The sequence below is a fragment of the Amblyomma maculatum genome, chromosome 10 (assembly GCF_055883805.1).
Source record: "Amblyomma maculatum isolate TAMU_Amacu chromosome 10, ASM5588380v1, whole genome shotgun sequence".
Taxonomy (NCBI): Eukaryota; Metazoa; Arthropoda; class Arachnida; order Ixodida; family Ixodidae; genus Amblyomma; species Amblyomma maculatum.
The window spans coordinates 157,965,193-157,982,532 of NC_139353.1; the positions used below are offsets into that span (position 1 = coordinate 157,965,193).

At 42.4% G+C, this 17,340-nt stretch overlaps 1 long non-coding RNA gene across 1 annotated transcript; it reads left to right on the forward strand.

Annotated features, from left to right (window-relative positions):
• Positions 1–7,903: 7,903 nt before the first annotated feature.
• Positions 7,904–15,407, forward strand: LOC146177765 (uncharacterized). Its single transcript, XR_014701342.1, has 3 exons — positions 7,904–8,267; positions 10,141–10,290; positions 15,140–15,407. It is a non-coding gene; the product is annotated as an uncharacterized LOC146177765 (long non-coding RNA).
• The last annotated feature ends 1,933 nt before the right edge of the window (positions 15,408–17,340 follow it).

A 17,340-nucleotide genomic window follows, 5' to 3' on the forward strand; every position in this document is an offset into this window, starting at 1 on the left:
ACCCATTCAGCGTCATGTAGTTTAAGATATGTTCAAGAAGCCCATGCCTCATACCATAGCCTATTTCTCTGAGAAATCATTTCTTGAACATAGCTTATCTCAAACTACAAGATGCTGAATGTGTACCTTGCGCATGTGCCGGCAGTGAGATATATATGTACTTTGTTCTGCACAATAAATCAGTTGTGAGGGGAACTCTGTCCCGTTCTATTCTTGTGTGCGTGCATTGTTTTGGCGGCTTCAGTTTATAATAAGTAAACACGAACAAGCCCAACAAGAAGTTCCAGTAATCATACAGTGCATGCTTGTTCAGCTAAAATTATTACAGTCAGCCTGCAATGAGCAATTGAGCAAGTACTAGAAATTTACTTTGCATAGGCAGGAAAATGTTATGCTAGATCTGAGTAGAATGATATCGTACTTCCTTATCAGCTAGCAGCCTACCAGGTATGCATTTTCCCTCATCACAGCTAATCATATGGCCATACCATCGGCAACCTTCCACGTGCAAGGTTATATTCAGTTAGGCATACCTGGGTGATTTTATGTCCAGGTACCAGGTGTGGTGCTCGGGCATCTGATTTCTTCAAACCAATTCATAGCAGTTGTTGGCATAGAGAATAGTAATCTGCCTGAATATCTGAGGCCAAATATTATTTGACTGCTTAAGCACACCTTAAAATACAATGCATGATGTGACTTTGGGATCATAAAAAAACGATACATCTAGCATGACAGTGATTTTTCACTTTCACCCTATCACAAGTTCCTCGAAAAACCAGTTTAATCCTGAGCTGAAATGTTGTTTCGCACACATTTTATATTTCAGTATCTACAAAATGTTGATATTTTGTGAATATATTTCAAAATCAAAATTTCTTAACAGCCTCACAAATTATTTTTTTTTTCAAAAATGGACAATATTTTGTACTCAAATTAAAAATAAGATTGTGTCTGGAGAAATAGTATTGTTTGCAGAACAAAACAGCACAGACGCAAAAAAGCACACATATCGCTTAAATTTAATGTGCAATACACGAACTGAGAGTTCACCTAAAATTACAAGTACAATAGCCTTGTGTACATGGACTCGACAGCACCGGGTTGAATCAGCGTTGAGTAAGCAAGGTCATCATTCTCGACACGGCTGATGTCTACATGAACTCGCTTTCTAGTGAGTAGCAGAGCGTAGCATCGAGATTCAAAGTTATTGTGCAAGTTCTTACTCGTATTTGATCCCATTGACTTTTACTATCGAGAGCTTCGATTATTTTTTATCGTTGATGAGCGCTAAAAAGCATTCCTTTCGAGTGACGCTCGTCGCCGCTCCAGATGCTTTTTCCTATCCCAGAATTCCCCATAACTATAACCCCTGACTGGACAGCGTCTACAAGCATAACTAGACTCCCTGACTGGAGTGCGTCTACATGCCTTTAGATAAGCGGGTCAAGCGAATTAACCTACCCCCTGAAATCGAGTTAACGCGACCCGCTCCGCCGCCTATTTTACTCGACCCGACTGTGTATACATGAACCCCACAACTGATTTTTCACTCGACAGACGTACTCGACGCAATTCTGCCGAGTTCATGTATACAGGGGTGGAACGCACGTGTAACAAGTTACAATGCTGCTAAGAATCCAATCTGCTTTCTTCTGGCTCATCCAGTTTTCTAAAAAAATATCTTGTCTGACAAAGGAGGATATTTGGAGTTAGGCAGCTAAGCAACACAAGATCCATATGCTTGCTCTAACGCATGACTCCTCAGTGCACTTACAGTTGCAATTTGCTTGGTCATGTGGCAGTTCACTACACCGTCTGACTAGATATGACAAGAAAAAAAGACATCGGGGGATCATTTCTACTTTTATTAAGACATGCAAAAGCTTTTTTGTTGTTGACATAGCATTCAGAGACTGCGGGAGTTTGGCAGTTTTATACGTCTTATTTCGTTTGGCAGTTGCAAGGGGATGTAGAAAAAGAAATATGAGTAAGGAATATAATGGGTGACAACATCCCGAAATGAAATTAATGGACCAATGATGCACACTGCGTATCTTAAATGGCGTCACTGGTAACATCAAACACAGAAAATCGTCCTTGAGTATGACAAATTTGAAGCCCAGGAGGTGAGTTGGTTGTGAGCAGGTAGTTAGAAAAGGGCAGTCCCCTTGAGAGGTAGGCGCCAAGATCACTGCCACCCATTATGGGGAAAGCCCTGGCAAGCATGCAGGCAAAGGTGCACATATATAGGAGCAATAAATGCACAACGAATGCACGCCTGAATGAGCAGCTGTACTAATAATTTCCTTTTGTCTTTCAGCCCACCCCTCCTGCACTGTAAGCAAGTCTGCTCTGTTTTCCGAACACAGAAGCATATGCAAAAACAAACAATGTTCTCTAAAATTTACAAAATTTGAACGAGTATTGCATGATGATCTTTCTGAAAATGTCTTGCTCTAGGGTTACAGAATAAATTCATTGCAGCTGCGAATAAAGCGAGTTGGGAGCTAATGGCGAATCTCAATGGCTTGGGGAGAAAATTATTTAAAATTGTCACTTTGAGCAAAGTAAATAGCCTGGTTTAGATCAAAGTAATATTACATCTACATGGCTGAAGCCAGAGTAGGCAACCAGAAATGCACAAGCAGTCAGTAACTGCATGTCTGTATGAACAAATACATACACTGCAGGCAGCAGTAACGAAGGGAGAGTGGAAAGCAAATAACCTGAGTAATACTGAATGGCTTTCTTCTCTGCAAACTCAATACAGGCTTCCTGCGAATTCTTGTAATGCAAGTATAATCAAGTATGCTAAATTTTCCATCACGTAAAGCACCCGCACTCCCGTGTTAGGCAAATGACAACTACTTCGTAAGTTCACAAGCTATGTCTGTTATTGTGCTATTACACCACAGGTTCACTCAATCATGCCTCAACTTGAAATAGTCACATACTGTTGAAATAAAGCAATGAAATATAGCACCAGCTATTAAAGCACTGCCAGGGACATGAAGGATATTATTTTCTGCATACTGGTGGGCAAGACTTCTGAACAAGTAAGTCTTGAGCTAAAAAGCCAGAAAAAGTCATATAGCATGCAATCATTTAGCAAAACGCCAGCAGAGCATTTAAAGCCTTTATATGATGCAAAACAAAGGCAATGTGTCATACCTACCGAGGCAATGTTTCCTTACACACAGCATGTTTCATGGCAAGGCTCCCACAGTTGTTGACAGGTTTGCAGCACCAAAATGTTGACGATGTTGTCTGCCTCACATTCAGGCAGCACCCCATTGATGGCAGATGATTGCTTGTGCAAAAGCAGTGCGATGATACAAGTGGAGCAGCTGGACTGCGGGCGTTATAGAGCAAAGAGCCCTAAATGCAAGGAAAGAAAGTCTCCATTAAATCGATGCCTCTAAATCATGATAACAGCATACCACGGCTGTTCTCTGTTTAGTTAATCTATAATTTCAATTGAAAGCTGTCTCAAAAAATGGACTAATTGCAACTCTATGTTACACATGGTATAACATAGCTGTGCCAGGGTGGTGGGGCGATCAGTTAGCATAACGACCGGAAATTGCATACTGATGTTTCATGCAGTCTTGATGCTGGAGCAAAGTGTCATGGTGTGAAGAACAAAATTAAAAGCAGGCACGGGCGCCAAACGTGTGCTACACAACCGACGCGACTAGAGGTGTGCACGGGCATAAATTTTGAGCCCGACCCGGGCCTCATGCTACAAACCCGACCCCGGCCTGGAACTGAAATTGCCTGAGCCCTCCCAGCGCTCACACTTAAGGCTCCGGCCCTGCTGGAGATGCTATAACAGACCAGTTGCAAAACCTACAAGTCGGCTTCCCTGTGAGGCAGGAATTCGTGCACAGTGGCGACAGAACCTGCTTCAGGGATAATAGTTAGGTGCAGTACATGCATCTACCACAGTCCACGCTGCTTGGGATGCAGTTCCCCACGCACAAGCCATTGTCAGAGAAAGGTTTTTGGCCATTCTTAACGCTGGAATAAAGGGGGGCGCACTGTCTTCCTAGGGGTGAAGAAAGAAAATTTAGAAAAGGGACACTAACCGGAGAGGGTAATAGTGGGGCGACAATGCGCACGCGAATAATACTGTGACGAAAGGGCAAGAGGTGCGGGAATTACCCTACCCGTCAGGCGATGTGCTAGCACTGTACCCAACTATTACCCCAAAGTCTATGCCGCAATTGTGCAGGAGTGTCTGCCGCACCGGGAAGCTGACGTGTAGGTTTTGCAACTGATCTATTGCAGCTGAAGCAACGATACAAAAAGAAAAATATAGGCGACAATTCCTGGCGATGCATCGCGCGACGACGACGCCAACGCCTGTCGCTGCCGCTGGTGCACATCGCACATAGCGAAGGACCTCAGCGACAGAGACGCGTTTTCAGCCTTGCTTTGTTAGTGCCGCCTCCTCGTTTGGTAAATGAGTACAGTTACGCTATATCCAGTTTCTTGCACTAAACAGCAACACTGATGAAATTTCTTGAAAAGCGTCAAGCCCCCCCCCCCCCCCCCCCCCCCCACACACACACACAAAATGGTCCCAGCGCAGCGGCGTGCTACTATACTGCGATGCAGACATGCCCAGGCAGCACTAAGCATTGGGCCAATGTTGTAAGTACGACGGCAAGCAGTGGCCCTACATTGGGCCAGCCTAACCAGCATGCTCCCAACATAGGACATGCCAGTCAACACAATGTCCAACAATGGCCCAGTCTAGCCAGTGCTCTCCCAGTGTAGGCGCTGCCAGTAGCCAACACTGGCTAGCTTGGGCCAGTATGTACAGTGAGTTCCCGATATTGGCACTGCCGTACATACAGAATGTCTATGTTGGACCGAGATTGCCGTTGTTCCTCCAATAATGGTCGCACGGGTTTTAAAACTGGCAATAATGGGCCAAGCTGTCCTGCCTTCCTCCGTCATTGGGTTTTCCGTTTTTTAAAACTGGCTACAATGGACCAAGTTGTCCTGTGTTCTTCCGGCATTGGATGTTCCGGTTTTTAAACATGGCTACAATGGACAATGTTATCCTCTGTTCTTCCAGTATTGGATGTTCAGTTTTTTAAAGATGGCTACAATGGACCAAGTTGTCCTGTGTTCCGCCGTCGTTGGCCGTTCCTTTTTTAAAACTGGCTACAATGGACCATGTTGTCCAGTGTTCTTTCGGCGTTGCCCGTTCAGTTTTTAAAACTGGCTACAATGGGCCAAGGTGTCCTGTGTTCTTCCGACGTTGACCGTTCCGTTGTTTTAAACTGGCTGTAATGGACCATTGCAATTTGTCTTCTGTTTTTTCAGTATTAGCTATCCCTGTATGAAAACTGCCCACGATGGACCACTTTTTCCCCTGATCTCGCAAATGTCATTGCCATCCTAAAAACGCAGCTTTAATGGGCTGCCGAAGTGAATATTTTCCGTTGACCATTCAATCAAAACAAATTCTCCATTTTTATGGTTGAATACACGTGCGCTGGACGCCAAACCGCGGCATTTAATTCCGACAACATTTCAGCCGATCGTTCGGACCTCACCAAGTACCACGTACGGGACGACAATTACTATATCGCATTCAAGCACGTACCGCTGCAACTGTCTGGATTCGTCATATGCGGTGCACCTTTGGGGGTCAGCTATATGTGTTTATGGTTTTAGCCTATTGGCATGCATGCAGATTTCGTCGCAGGCGCATACGTTTGTCGCACAATTATATCTAATGATAGCACGACCGTGCGACCACATATGTATACCCCAGACCGGCTAGCACTCACGACCCAATATGCCTGTATTGGACGCCGATTACGTCCCTGCATCTATAAATAGTGCATAGTACAAATCCAGTTGTCAGTGAGAACGCGCATAAAAACGAAATCGTGTCGCCATAGCATGTTCATGTGACATCAAATTAGTGATTAGAAGGTAGCTTTTTCATTGCCGAGAAGGAAAACGTTGCCTGAAGTTGAAGGAACAAATGACAATTTTCTCAGCGATGTTTTTGTTCTAGTGCTTTTGTATTATCCATAAGGAACTACGCGCAGCATCGTCTGTTTACCTGGAGAAAGGACCGAATACGATGTGTGTACTTTCTAGACGCAATCACTGGAAAATGAAAAGCCGGAAGACTCGCGAGGTTACCATTTTAGTTTTGGGCATTCACACGGTGGTAAAAAAAATGACAGTTTTTCGTGCAGACTGCGAGCATGAAGGCCCCGGTACATTTATATGGCGCACAACATATATATCGCCAATAAACAAGAAAAAATAGTTTTTTCCGCCTATTAGTTTAGAGTTTGACCATTCCAACCGCGCTAGGCGGTGGCAAAGGAATAAAAAAAAACTGTACAGGAATTAAAATAATGTGCGCTGTCGAGTCATTCGAAAAAACGAATGCAGCCTACAAACACTGTTTTAATGAGGCAGTTTTCCATGCCCTTTCCAATTCTTTCATTCTACTAAAATGATTTGGAATACGTTGCTTGCTCATTGAACGTTATCGTCTTTTTGTGCAATCCGCGTTAAGGTGAAGGTGATTGCGAAAAACGTCTGTGTATTGCCTGATGCCACAGCGCTTCAGGACCTCGACGCGCACAAAATTGATTCTGAATCATTTATTGCTGTGTCTGTCACCATCGATTTGCGAAGTCGAGACAAAACATGAGCGAAGAAATATTGTTACAGCTGGAGAATGATGAGGACGAAGCGGCGCGCTCGTTTGTGGAAGATTAAGAAAAAGAAGTGCGTCGAATGGGCGGCCCTCGTAGCCTGGCTCCTTGGCTGTTCCTCAATGTATATATCTTTAATCCTCTTTTGTGAATATATTTCTCCCTGTTACAAAATTATATGCCAAAATTTAAAAACCTTGAACAATTCACAAATTCCGTAGAATGTTCAGAACAGCGCGGTGCGCTATAATTGGACAAAGGCTTTATCGATGTGGCCATAATTACTTGCGCAACAAAATTATGCAAGGTGTTTTAATGGTTTTGAAAGCTGAGGTAGTGTAGAATAGGTGGAAAAAGTTTAAACAATGTGAAAACTGTTTTTGTTTTCCTAAAAATTTTCAATGTTCGCTGTTTTCTGTAAATTAGCGCGATCGTATCTCTGTATCCAAATGTCATAAAAATATGAGTTTTAGCTGTTTGCGGATAATTATGCTGAGAACATATTGTGGAATTATTGCTGCTCTACCATGAACCTTTTCTGAAATAAAGGCCTGCAAATTAGGAAAATTTTCGTTTCCTGGGCCGATGTTTAGAATTTTTATAAAAACATCTACTCATACCCGAAAAGCGAACATTAACTGAATACAAATAAAAACATGTATATATTTAGTCGGATAATTTTCAGCTAGCTAACTTGAGCATAATTTGTATAATCTATAACCAAAGTTGGCCAGAATAGAAGAGAAGCTCGGAACTCCACCTCTTTGACATTATTAATTAGTCATCACGCAACAGTATATAATATTTTGAAGTAAATATAAAAGGTCGAACGACCATCCTTTGTTCGATCATAGGTGGCGAAAGGGAGGGGACGCGCGCATTTGTCGATGCACCAGCTGTATGGATTTACGCAAGAATGTGGATGGTAGATGGGGAGGCTTTCTGTTTTTTTAGAAAATGTTTGTCCGTGGTTGGCTTGAAGAAACAATGCGTTTGCGAACACACAAAACAAAACTATTTATTAGAACTCGACTCGAGCGGTGCGCGCTGGCGGCCGCTCATCGGCACGGTCCGAAGTCACGGCTGGCCGGTGCAAGCAGAAGAGGGCTGGGTAAAGAACGAATGGAATGTTGAGAGGGTCGTTGGTCCTTCGTTCCCACGCGCAGCCCTTGCGAACACAACACCGCGGCGGGAATCACGCGCTGGTTGAGCGGGTCGTTGTTCCCCCTCGCCTACGCGTCTACGTGCAAGACACAACAGACAGCATCCCCAGCTGCGCTGCTGTGCGGCCTCCTCCCGAAGCGTTCATTTCAGAGCTTGTTGGAGACGCTACAAGACTTGTGACAGCTTCTTAAACCTTTCTTTAATTTCTTCCCTCATTAATTTTCTTTTTCATTGTGCTGTGCATAATTTTCTCTTGCGCCTATACATGTCCATGTGCTCCGGTTGGTGCTTGCTACATATCAGTGAATAGCTGAGCTGTGAAATGTCGCCGGAGTACGGATTACAGCAACGGCGGGATACCATCGGCATTATCAGACTCAGTGAACGCCGTCATCTTAGACCGTGAGTATATATCTTTGCAGCATGCCATTGCTTCATAATTGGTTCTATATAATCTCCTACCAGTCCCAAATGTTCACTTTCCTTATTCTCCTCGAAACAACTGCGCGAAGCATGACTTCAAGAACTAAGCGAATTTTCGTCCGGGTTACATGCAAGCAATAAGTGCGTGGACTTATTTGCTGGCTGCGATATGAATAGCATTTGCGCCGAAAATGTAGGAGCCGTGCGTAACAGGTGTGTATGCCACTAACACGTGACAGAACACTGCAGGCAGCCATTTGCGCAGTTTTTTGACTGTGCAGCGCGCCGCAATCAATTAGTAACCAGATACTATGCGCCCGGCTTTGTACATATATTTTGGACAGCCTCTCTTCTGCGCGCAGGGAGCCATGTTCACACAGTTTTTTGATTTTGTTAAGAGTTAAGGGCAGTTTTTTGTTTTCAGATGTACAGACGAAGTTTTGAAAACTGTTCGTGCCGTCTGTGCAAGTGAATTTTACAGTGGGGCAGACATGTGCGTGATGCCGCTTGATGACTAGGCTATAATTAAGTCATAATGAACCTCCACTTTTATAATGGTTAATATCATATTGAGGAATTGAAAGCCGTGAACAGCGCAAGTGAGCCCCTTTTCAAAATTTTCTTAATCGACGCCCCCCTTCTGAGCACGTGCCTTCAGGTGAGGGCGTTATCAGAAAGCGGCGACAATAGGAGAGCGATTCGCAGACGCGCTTCGAGGGCGGGGGAAAATAACAATACAAGCAAAAAGGCACATCAGCCGTGTGTGCACTGCGTCCCTGTCACTGCAAAGTAAACAACGTGCACGCGGGACACAATGTACAAAACATTGACGGCCGGTATGAGGCAACCGTATCGTCCGAAATATTGCTCGCGAAGCGCTCGATGACGGCGCGCACTTTCAGGCGAAATGGGACAGGACGTCAGGTCCGCCTGTTCGGCAATTACAGCTCTTTGTACCTCACGTGCCGTACCGTATGCATGAAGTGCACGCCATAGCCATCGTGCAAGAATGTTGAAACCGAAGCAGCGATCCACGTATTCTAATTCTATAGGAAATCATTTGGGAGTAGAAAAGAGCAACTTAATATGATGTGCATGGTTCTTTAATGAACGATATGTATAAATGGACGGTTGAATAGTTACAGTAATGGAGTGTTCCGCTAGAATTGTTTACGGCCGTGACCGCAATAAGCATTACTCATATTGCTCTTAGCTTTAAGCTCTGGCATTGATAAGCCTATCTAAAGAACCGACTGGCAGTGACAGGTTGTTTACAGCTGTTGATCAAAAGGTAGGCCATCATGCTATTATTGCAGGCATATTTGCTTCTTTTTATACCTCTGTTTACTAAAACTTAATTTTGTTCCCCATTCCTAGGGACGCTGCACCTCTTACAACACTCACTGTTCAGTCGCTTTTATTCAAGTATACAAAAAGGAGGAAATGCGCATGCACTCATAGGATAGCCTGTCTTTCCATTAACAGCTGCAAATAACACGCCACTGCTCCTCGGTACTTTGGATGAAGCTTTCAATGGGGTTACCTGAGATGCCTAGCAATTGCTGTAATATTTATACCAATCACTGCAGTGAAACAGAAAGGTAACACTGCATCACTTTAACTGCTGCATACACCTATAAACGTGCCTTAATTTATTGCCTATTCTTATAGACGCAGGACCTCTTACTATAGGCTTTGTTCAGTAAGCAACCGTCTTTCATTGCTTCAATTTCTATCTCTCCACCACTTTCTTGTTGCTCTGGGTGTGATCATTTGATTTCATTGTTCAAATCATATTGTTTTATCATTTGTGAATGATTTAGCCTGCACATACATGCTTTCATTTTTTTAGATGCGCATCGGGAGCGTTTTCTACGTAGAAGTGGATCGATTGAGTTGTATCACTGGTGCGAAAACCGACAACCCCCAGAAGATATGTGTCCTGTGGTTGGAAGGGCAATAAAGAAGAAGAAAATCAGCGGAAAAGCCTGCCTAAAAAAAGGTAGCACTGCATCACTGTAACTGTTGCATGCACCTTTAAATATGCCTTATTTTTATTGCCTATTCTTATAGACGGTGGACCTCTTGCTATTGGCTTTTTGCAGAAAGCAACCGCCTTTCATTGCTTCAATTCCTATCTCTCCACCACTTTTTTGTTACTTAGAGTGTGATCCTTTGATTTTATTGTTCAAATCATATTATTAAATCGCCGGTGAATGATTTCGCCTACACATACATGCTTTCATTTTTTTTAGGTGCGCATCGAGAGTGTTTTCGACGTATAAATGGATCGATTAAGTTGTATCACTGGTGCGAAAACCAACAGTTCGGTACCCCCAGAAGATTTGTGTCCTGTGGGTAGCAGGGGTATAAAGAAGAGGATAATCAGTGGAAAAGCCTGCCTAAAAACTTACAAAGATGGCGCAAAAGCGAAATGCTGATCAGGGTTAGTCTGATTACTTCTGTTATCCCATTTCACTTGCTAGGTGATGTGGCATATATGAAGCACCTTAGTATAATTTGTGGTATACTCACTGAAAATTGTGTAGACATTAACTTTTTTCTCGTTCAATTATTTTGAGTGACGCACGAATTGGAATAAAACGAAGTCATCCACACGTCTAATGCCCATAGACATTAGATGCGTGGATGAGCTCATTAATTGGTTTTCCTATGTGAGCATGCAATAGTTTGTCGAATATATTAATATGTTAAAAGTTGATTTTTTTACTGTTAACCGGAGTAATACATATGCTCCATATCATAGCATTATTCGCCTGTAGTTTGTATCTGCTCTTTCCTAAATTGTATTCTACAAAGTATACGTGTGTCATCTCGTACGTCTATTTAACTAGCGAACAATTTGCAATCGAATCCCTTTTGTGATGTTTCAGCTACAAATAATGTATGACAGTTGTGACAATATAGGTAGCTTTAGGTATAACATATAGCGCGAAAATCTTTAATATATGCGATGATATATTTATTCACCGCATTGGCTAAACCAGCCTGTTGAAGAGACGAAATGAAAACAAATATGGATGTCTTCGGACAGGAACAGTAATCGTGGTGCCATGACCATTTTTTTAATTAAATTTTTATATGTCGCGGGCTAATGTCTCGACACAAAGGAATGACCCTTAGGTTTGCCAGATGCGGCGTAGTATTCTCGAAAAAAAAAAAACGCCTATCACTAAAGCTGGAAAACGCCGTTTTTGTCGTTTCAAGAAGTTGCACGTTTGGAGGCCGGCTGGTTGCGTAAAATTTTGTCATCCACTGTTTTTTACTCACCGCATTTGGGTAACGTTTACTTGTATAAGAAGTATTAAAAGTGTGTTTCATTGATGCAGTTGATTTAGTAAAAAATCGCAAACTTTGCTTCAAGAACAACGCGCTACAAAAATGTTAATGTTCAACCTTACATACTGGTGTGACGCATTGCGTTGTTTTGCACTAAAATATTCTGTGTTTATTACGCAGGTCATATTGTTAATTTAAGGCAGAATTTGGAGCTCTAAGCTACCATGTGTGTTCTCTGTAACGCCACCAAAAGTATTATTCTGGAAAGCGATTTGCTTAAGATTGTAATTATAAAAATTACACATTGAAAAATCATCTTCAAAAATATAGTATTATTAGTGGTGGTCAAAGCTGACAAATGGAATAATATATTAATAACCTAGATTGAATACTATTGCACCTAGCAATAAAAAAGAATGCAGGACAGAGAAAAAGTTCAGCCTTCACTTGCGTTCTGCCATGAAATTGACAGAAATAGTGAATTAATACCATTTTAAGCTATATTAAGTATTTGTCCCAGAAGCAGAAAAACGGTGTTAAGCGCTGACAATGTTTTAAATTTTACTTAAGGTAAAATGTAACTAAATTAAGCAAATACTAAATTGAAGTTTTGATGCCTATTCCATAAGGGGGAGCCATATAAGCACATCTATAGAACAAAAACAAGCATTTTTATATTTCTAATATTACATTTTGCAGAATTCAATATATTTACTGACTCAAATTAACAAAGTACTTTGCATTGTTTCCACAGATTTTGATAAAAATTGATGTTGCGGCCGTTTCTTCAATTCTAATCAGTTTTCCTTATTTTACCATTTTCTTACTTTTGTCCAATTTCAAAATAATATGCAGATACACACACAAATCTAGAGCTTCAAATTTTTTCAGAAATAAAGAATGGAACCTAGATAATGTAGAAAAATAGTTTCTGTGCCAAGATATTATTGGATCTTGCAAGAATGCAGGCTGAGTTTGGCCATTATCAGCACAAGCACTCGGTTTAATATTTAATGTTATATTTTTAAACAGTATACGCAACACTTTTTAGTCCGTGATATTTTTGAGGTACTGAAGATTTTTGAGAGGGATTTGAATGAAAATCGAAGATGATCTTTTTTTAATTGCAGCAAATTTGCCCTTTACTGCTGTTTTCGAATTCTGAGCAATTTTGATGCGTTGTGGAGAACACACCTAGTGGTCTGGAGCTCCAGATACTGCCTGGAATTAAGAACATGCGTCAGGAAGTGAAAACATATTTAGTGCAACCAACCTAATGCATCATATGCCAGTACATAAGGTTAAAAATGAATATTATTTTTGCAGCATATCGCTCCTGAAGCAAAGTTTGTGATTTTTTAATAACACAACTGCAAAAACAAAATAGGTTTCTAATAGTGTTTGTAAATATAAAACCTGCATATATTTAGTGAGTAAAAAAGAGCAGATGACAAAATCATGGCATCCAAACTTGCAACATTTTGAAATGGCAAAAACAGCGTTTTCTACCTCTAGATATATACCATACAATTGTTTTTTTTTTCGAAGAAACTACGCGTATCTTGAAAAACTAAGGTTAATTCTTTTGTGCCTAGATACTTGCCCACCACATATAAGAATTTCATTGGAAACGAAAGATGGCCATGGGACCTCGATTATGTTTCTTATCTAAGGCACCCATAATACGCTGTGAGAAAGCCAATATCAAGGGCTTTTTTTAATATTCCATATTTCGAACGGTTGTGCCATCTAAGAAAATTAGAAAGCTAGGCACACCTTAGGTGTAGCCAGCCCTCACTTTCTGTTACAGCTGCATTTGCTAAGCTGAATTAATGCGTTGATTACTTTATTTTAGCCACGAATATAGCGCTATTACGTGTCAATTTTAAAGAAAGGCCGCAGTGACGCGATTCCTGTAGAATTTGTAAGTGAAATCTGTAAACCTTACAAATCTACCCATATATATGATCTCTTGCAGGTTTTATTTAAGCTACATTACACCTGCTGCGCCCCATAGCTTGAGCCAAGGGTTATAAATAAACCATTAGAAACAGACGATGGAAACCGGTGGTGCATTGCTGGCAGCCACTTAGGACAGCGCAGAAAATTTTTATTGTGTACGTGGGGAAGTAAGGTTATTCGCTTCAAGTACTAAATATTCACTTTAGACAATAAATAGGACTTACAGAGTCGGTGAGCACGTTCGGAAACCCCTGTTTCAATATTTGCGGTTAGAAACCTCATGTGTACCTTTTTTTCCAGCTGTAGATAAATTCCGGGTTATGTAGATACCGAAACCGTTACCAGCCCATTCGCGCACCTCAACTGTGCTGCTCACAACATGATTTTGAGCGGACAAAACAACCTGCCGCTAAGATTGCTAGCCCCATGCATGAGTAAGGGTGATATGCTGGCGATGGTTGCTTCGCGTCGGCCCTTTGGCGCACATGAAGGCTCGAGTTACAATGAGCGCGCCGAACTTTGCAATGCGGATAATGACTACAAAGCGGTAAGGATATAAATGAGTTTAACAGTATTTTTCAGCTGTAAAATACAAATACAGTCTTGTTGGACGATGTGCTGGCGCGGAAGAAGAAACCATAGGCAACTTGTAGGTCTAACGCTACACAGGGCTGTCGAGCCAAGCCAAGTCCTCAATTGTATTGTCCGGGAATCAGATTTCTGTATTTTCGTGGTTTCCTATCGTATCTGGCGTTCAAAATGCAGACGTGAGAGTTCTTTATCACAAATAATCAAACGTGGATTGTGCCGGTACTCTTCAAAGTAGCAACACCATTTACCGTGTAAGTCATTAATCAGTAATTTAGGTAAATAATGTCAATAAGGATTCCAAACAAAACCTTTTCTGTGGCGCTCAAGGTAGCTTCCAGCAATATATATCTGGTTTCCTTTGCCTGGCTCCGAAATGTTTTTTTTTTATCCCTTGGATCAAATTTGCTTGGACAAGCAGTATATGTGTAAAAATGATGCACCTGTGAGCTACCCGTTTAAGTGAGCTCCCGTTTAAGTGAACTACCCACAAAACCAGTCAAAAGCGTATATCAGCTAACCAGCGGCCAGTGCAGCAGTCGTGGGCTTAGATCGCTTGTGTTATTATATCTAGCCATTTAAAAAAAATGAAAATGGTCGCCGAACATTCTCTTGGTAACGATTATTAGTATAAACTGTTTGCACATCGCAGAAAGCGTAGGAGCGGCAAAAAACTAGCGCGCCAGTCATATGCGGAGACAGCCGATAATCAAGCACTAATTCCTAGTGTGGGATGAAACACTGGCTGTCTCAGCCGTATTGCTGTGGAGGCGATCAAAATGCAACAGGGCACATGCTATGCAATGCATATGCGTCTTTCATCCTAATAAACCCAAGGCAGCTGAAACTAGTCTGGAACTCATCAGTATAGTGTTTCTCATTGACCATAAATTTCGGTACATGAATCCTGGAATTTTCTACATCTTCCTAAAATAATGCGCGCGATTTTATATGCCTCGTAATAGTGTTGTAAATTTTGTTTCCGCATTGTTATTGTGCAGGTGCCATTTGCGAAAAAGTTGGGGTGGACGATTTGGAGGCACACGCATTTATTCGCAGGTGGCTGCCATGGTTCCTGAGACAGGGGGGGTGGAAGAAAAAGGCGTTATGCTGAAACCTCCCCTGGCGAACCAGGCATGCCACCTGTGAATGCAATTGCAGGGTCAGCCCCCTCGCTACGCCTATGAGTGTGCCCTCCAGCTCCCTGGCCCCTTCCACTTCCCGAGAGCCCGCCCTGCCCTGACCAGCCCTGCCACTGCCCCGCTAACTGCTGCTGTGTATGCCCTCAGCGCTGGCTAGTAACAACTGCCGTCTATAGTAACAATTGCAATAAATATTATCTTTTTGTGGACCATGCCCTTGTTTTGTGAATATCTACTGGTTGCTCATGAGCAACAATTTGAATTTATATGGCCACTCCTATTTGAAAGGCCATTATTGTCCCAGCAAGTTCGATGTGCTGTCACGAATATGGCTAGAATGAAAAAGGCTGCATTTTATGGCCTGCACAGGCAGTGCCACAAAATGTGTAATCTTGACATCATCAATGGCACATGAATGGAGTAGCCGGTGTACCCATAAACCATTGGATTAATATTGGTATCGACAATATGCGGCATGAATGGAGTAGCCAGTGCACCTGCAATGGCTAACCATTGGTATGATATTGGCACTGACAATGGGCCATCAATGGAATAGCTGGTATTAAACAAATATTGGTAATACAATGATGGTATAATGCTGGACAGTATTGGCAAGAATCATGGTGCATGAATGGAAAGTCTAATATTGTGCCTACATTGGTGGCTCCAGCTTGGTTGAACACTGGACCAATCTTGGAACGAAAGATGGGCCAAGAATGGAGAATGTAGTAAAATGCCCAAATGCCAATATCAGTCCAATATTGATGCCATTCTTTTCCAGTGATGAACCATTGTTGACCAATGCTGGTGTGCTGCTTGGGTGATTTAAAGCAGTGGCGTTTTTCTGCAATTTTCGAAAATTAGCAATATCTAGCCACACTAGCATTTTTTTTTGTTTTGCAATACTACCCTACCAAGCTTTTACTAAACCGTCTCGATGCGCTCACATATGCACGGATCAGACGAAATGAGCGTCTGCAGGATTTTCGCTCATACCGGACTAGGGAAACAAACTTTGCATGCAAGAAAAAGAAAACAAAAAAAGAAACAACTAAGGTGAGTACCCGGAAGCTTTTTGCGATTGGCTGCCTCGCGAGCTGGTTCCAGCATCATGAGCGATTTTCTAAAAACCCAGAACCTGGGCGACAGCGCCGAGCGGCAATGCTTTAGCGGTCCTCAGCGCACTGCGCATCGTGCTGCTGCGCGACTCATGCGGTTAGCGTTTTATCGCACCAGACACGAGAAAATATACTTTTGCCCGGACTCCGCTGACTCCGCCCGAGGTCACCCGAGGGAACCCGAGCGGCCGAGCCACGCAACGGCTATACGCCGTTCCAGCCACTGTAACGCCGTGAATATCCGAAGTTGGCTTTTAGGGCTACGATGCCATGCAGTTGTTTACTTTAGAAAATCAGTACTCTGCAAAACAGTAACGGTTTAACTTGAAATAAGCTGCAAAATGATCGGCATCAAGTTGCGCACACTTGAGAACCACTTTTGAAAAGTTAACAACGTAAGAAATATGCTAAAAGAAGACAAATCTCCCTAGCACATGGCTTACGCAGCCTGCAGCAACAATGAAATGTAAGACAACGCTTGTAATTAAAAAAATGCTCAATCTAAGAGGCTAATATTTTGCTCCAATGTACACATACGCTTTATGAAATCTGAATGAAAAAATTTGAAAACTTACATGGAATATTTCTTGAAGAAAGAAGCATTTTCCGTGCGCGGTGCCACCGAACGTCTGGCCGAGCGAACGAGTGGCCGTTAGATGGACGAACGGAGCGCCCTCTTTGAAACAAAATACAACTGTCGCTGTCATGCCGGCTAAGCGATTGTCGCGTCATCCTTCGAGCTTTTTAGTAATCACCTTTTCAGCAGCAGCAGCATAGATGCGCTCTGCGGCTGCTCATCTATGTAGGGCTCTGTGCCAGCAGCGAAGCGCGTCGTCGCCGAGGCGCCTAGCTGTTTTGTTTCTAACACCCCAACCTGTTCAAGTTGTATTTTGTGAATGCTGTGTTCTACTACGAATAGTTAGCTCACTTATAGCATACCAA